This window comes from Apis dorsata, unplaced genomic scaffold, assembly GCF_000469605.1.
Source record: "Apis dorsata unplaced genomic scaffold, Apis dorsata 1.3 scaffold_58, whole genome shotgun sequence".
In the NCBI taxonomy this organism is placed as follows: Eukaryota; Metazoa; Arthropoda; class Insecta; order Hymenoptera; family Apidae; genus Apis; species Apis dorsata.
In genome coordinates, this window is record NW_006263358.1 from 127,331 (window position 1) to 131,631 (window position 4,301).

Consider the following 4,301-nt stretch of genomic DNA (forward strand, 5'->3'; position numbering starts at 1 on the left):
CATCATTATCATTATTATTATTAATCTATTATTATTTTTATTATTATTATTATTATTATTATTATTAACTATTATAACACATGCAGAGAGAGTAGGAGATGTTGAGAGAGAATACATGTTTACACACTATTCTGTATATATATACGTATATATACATCTTTTTATATATATGTATATATATATATATTCCAAATATATATATATATATGCTATCTATATTATTCATTGCAACATATATGTATGTACACGCACTCGTATGTCTGCTCGTGTAAATGTATATCTTTAAAAGCAGAAGGATAAAATATATCGATATAGGGGCGTACGTATTTTTTTTTTAAAGGTATATACATTTTGCATGCACGACCACTCGTGCACGCGTAATGTCAATATATTAACGTCTATGTATACCACATATACATACACTTCCGTACACTATACACTAATTTTCTTCAAATTTCTTTTCTTTCGTTTATATTTCTTGATTTTTTCTTTCGAAAAGTGGGTGTTTAAAAAGAAAAAGGAGAGTAAAACATAAAGGGTGGGTGATAAAATAATTCAATCGAGTTATTGCTCGCATTTCGCGATTAAAGAAAAGAAATAAATTAAAGAGTTGTTAATCATGAATAAAAAAGAGTGGGAAGGGAATTGTGGGAGAGAGAAAACGTGTACGGTAGGGTGAGAGTGAAAGAAAAAAATGTACGAATGAGATAGAGGGTAATTATATAGTCTAAAAATTAGGGAGATAGGTATTTTTTTTTTTTTATTATCCGAATAAATTATAATCAAAAGAATCATCTTTTTCGAATGAATTTATGTCTCGATATAACGAATAGATTTTCATTTTTTTGTACAGATATATTTAATCAATTTGTGTATCGATATCTTAACGATAGTTTTTCTTTTTTTTTTTTTTTTTTCTTTTAGCTTTTAGTTCATTTTATAATTAAACTATTTTTTTGAGACTGAACGTAATCGTATCTCCCTAAAATCGATATTTACGTGATATGTGGTACGCATCGTTCAACTGGATAATATCCAATCGGATAATGATTATTCAACCGTATGGAGCATTAATCGATTTGTCATCGTTGCGTTAATGAACTACGATGCCGATTCATTGAGATACAATACTTGAAAATACGTATATATGTGTATGTATACATGCGCAGCATTGTTTATGAACATGGGGATCATCAATTTTGCATGCATAGTTCAAAGTTGATAAGCAAAGTTCGGCAAACGCTACATATAGAAGGATGTATGATTTTTTTGTGTAATTTGGTATTTTTTCTTGCCATTATTTTCGTTATCATTGCTTTTATTATTATTATACTTCTTAATTTCTACTCCATGATCAGTTCGTATCGCTAATGTCTCTTCTATACTTTTACTTTAATCATTATTATTCATTTGTTGCAATATTTTAACCATTCTGTTACGTATTTTTACTTTTCTTGCTCTGCCACTATTTTTCTAAAACAGGAGTTATATATTTTAGGCATTAAAAACTAAAATTTCGTGACAGTAAATTCGAAAGATTAATTCTCGAGGAAATAAATCGTTCCTCGTCACATTTGCATTCGCACGATCGCCACGTTCTTCTGAATATCGTATCATTTACTTCCCCGTAAAGTGATAAGTCGAGGGTCATTAGAATAGTCGTAAAATCATGTTAACAAAACTCGAGTTGTTAGCAGACAATGGGGCGATTTTCACGCAAATTTTCTTTATTCTCGAATGTCACACGATGAAAAAGTTGCTAGCAATTTCTTTAATCAACCACCGTTTCGACACGATTTTACTCGCAGGCGTCAATCTCTTTAGGATACTTCTTAGAGTTAAAAGAAAAGGAAAAAAAAAAAAAAATGAAACGCGGGAAGATACGCGCGTGCGCGAGATAGATGGAAAGTGAAACAAACTGAACATGGTTTTTAATCGTCCGTAGGGATTTGTCGAATATACCTCATTGTAATTAATAAACCGTGATTTTTCAACGAGGCACCAACTGCTTCTTCTTTGTTCCTGGAGTTCCTAAACGTGTCGGTCCTTTCGTAAATAAGTCGGTCCTTTGCTCGTTAGCTGATATCACAGGCAACCAGGTAGTCGATTCTCATCGACATTAAGTTACGTGTTAGATACTTAAATCGTATTATTGCCCTAATCATGTAAAAAGAATTTATTATTATCCGCTAAGGGGTTAACGTGTTAATGGAGGTTTTTCACGCTATAGTTAAGCACATACACACGCATACACAAATCGTGCGCATCCATTCGACAACCCTTTCTATGATACTGATACTTCTGCGATCGTGAGTTACTAAACGAATCAAAAAAAGGAATTAATCTAATAGCGTATAGCAATTTTGTATAACGGTCGAATTTAAAGTTTTAATCGGTCCACAGATCATTAACGCTTAACGTCCATTTCTCAGATCACGCGTAGTTGTATTGTAGGTTTAGCCTTCTTTCTTATTTTCTCCTTATTTTTCTTTTTTCTTTTTTAAATTTTAAGTCATCTGAGAGATCGATGTTACGGGTTAAGGACAGGACGTTTCACGACTGAAATTTTGAACGATTTAAAAAAAAAAAAAAAAAAAAAAAAAAAAAAAAAAAAGAAAAAAGAAAAAAAAAATCACGTTTCGCCTTGATCTTTCACTCATTGTTTGCAGTATCGGCCGTTCGCGCGGCAAATTGTTTAAAGAAACGGCGAGGATCTTAACCGTAGCTCACGTTTCACAACCGTTCATTTTTTAAATAAGTCAACCTCTAAGCTATTCGGGACCCGAAAGAAACAATTTTCAATTAAGTAATAGTTAATTAATAATCGTAATTATTCATAGAGATATCGTGGACGGGCAGAAGTACAACGTAAGAAAACGACTGAATCGAAGGGGTTGAAAATCGGATGCGAAGAGGAATGATAGATGAATAGAAGGTTGGTGTAGAACTTTTCGATTAAGAAAGAACCATGAACGAAGCCTTACAACCAACAAAAAAAAAAAATAATAATAATAATAAAAAAACGATACTCTTTTACTCTTTGTATAGAAATCTACTGGTTAAATATATATTTAGACGGTACGTCCACACGCAAATCAGAAATACAAAACTTGTTAGATTGTTATTACGGATATTAATCGATTAATTGATTAATTAATTAAGGGATTTAACGTAATGGTTAATTAAACGAGTACAACCTCGTTCTCGAGTTGGTACGCAGACGTATCTTTGTATGTATCAAAATGAATTATTCGTGTCGGAATAAGTTCACCCTTGCATTTAGCATTCGCCGTGGCGTGAATGTCGCCAAAAATGATGAACGTGACTATCGTGCGACGAGAATATCGACGATATTTAAATAAATGTCCGTAAATGTGACGGGATCGAAGACTTTTTTCTTTTCTTTTTTAGGGAATAGACATACACGATTCATCGAAACACAGATCTCGAATAAAGAAAGAAGATGGAAATACGATGTGTAAAATTTAATTAGATCAGATTTATTCTTATTAGAGAGACAAGTTAATAATACAACGTACCCGAAGTTCGACTATATAAAAATCGACGTACGAATCGAGATTCGGTAAACACGATAGTATTTAACGAGTCCTATATTGCGCATGCACTAATACTTTTATCATAGAATTAACTGTTTGTACTTTAACGAGTAATATTTAATAATATCTCGATGTGCATCTATCATATACGTACGTGTACGAATAGAAAAGAAAAAAAGAAGAAGAAGGAAGGAGGAGTCGCGAACATGAATAAGAAGTCGCGTATATATAATTGATGATAACATGAAAAATCGACCAGAAATATATCAGGGCTGGCTGGTGGTTGGAACGAATTTTCGATAACTTCGTATTATAAATCCGTGTTCAAGATTCCTTATATTTTATTTGCTAAGATTAATTAATTTTAATGATGAAAATTAGTTGTTCAATGATATATATGTATATATATATATATATATATAGTTGTTATATCCTGAGTCATGACTGAATTTTAAGAAGAGTAACTAGTTTGAAAAAAATAAAGGCTGAAACGAATGAAATTGATTTTGCTCATTCCAAGAATGTCGAGTCCCCTGAAACGGTCCTAATAAGACTGAAAAACTCTTGGACAAAAATGAAAAATAATCAAAAAATTAAAAAAAAAGAAAAGAAAAAAAAGAAAAAGAAGATATAAAAGAATATCATACGTGAAATAAATAAATAGTAAATAATGTGTTGTATCGTAAATCGATTCTATGGTAAGTCTTAAGTTTCGTGTTAAAAAAAAAACAAAAAAAAAAAAAA

The 4,301-nt window shown here is 31.2% G+C and overlaps 1 protein-coding gene and 1 long non-coding RNA gene across 4 annotated transcripts in view; both read left to right on the plus strand.

Moving 5' to 3' along the window:
* Nucleotides 1-4,301, plus strand: part of LOC102672878 (heterogeneous nuclear ribonucleoprotein 27C) — a 34,581-nt gene that overhangs the window by 17,988 nt on the left and 12,292 nt on the right. The gene's annotated exons all lie outside the window — the stretch shown is intronic.
* LOC102672688 overlaps nt 17-4,301 on the plus strand; it is a 6,151-nt gene continuing 1,866 nt past the window's right edge. For both annotated transcript variants that reach the window (XR_420830.2, XR_420829.2), the window contains exon 1: nt 17-4,301. This exon is cut by the window's right edge and continues 657 nt beyond it. This is a non-coding gene — a long non-coding RNA (uncharacterized LOC102672688).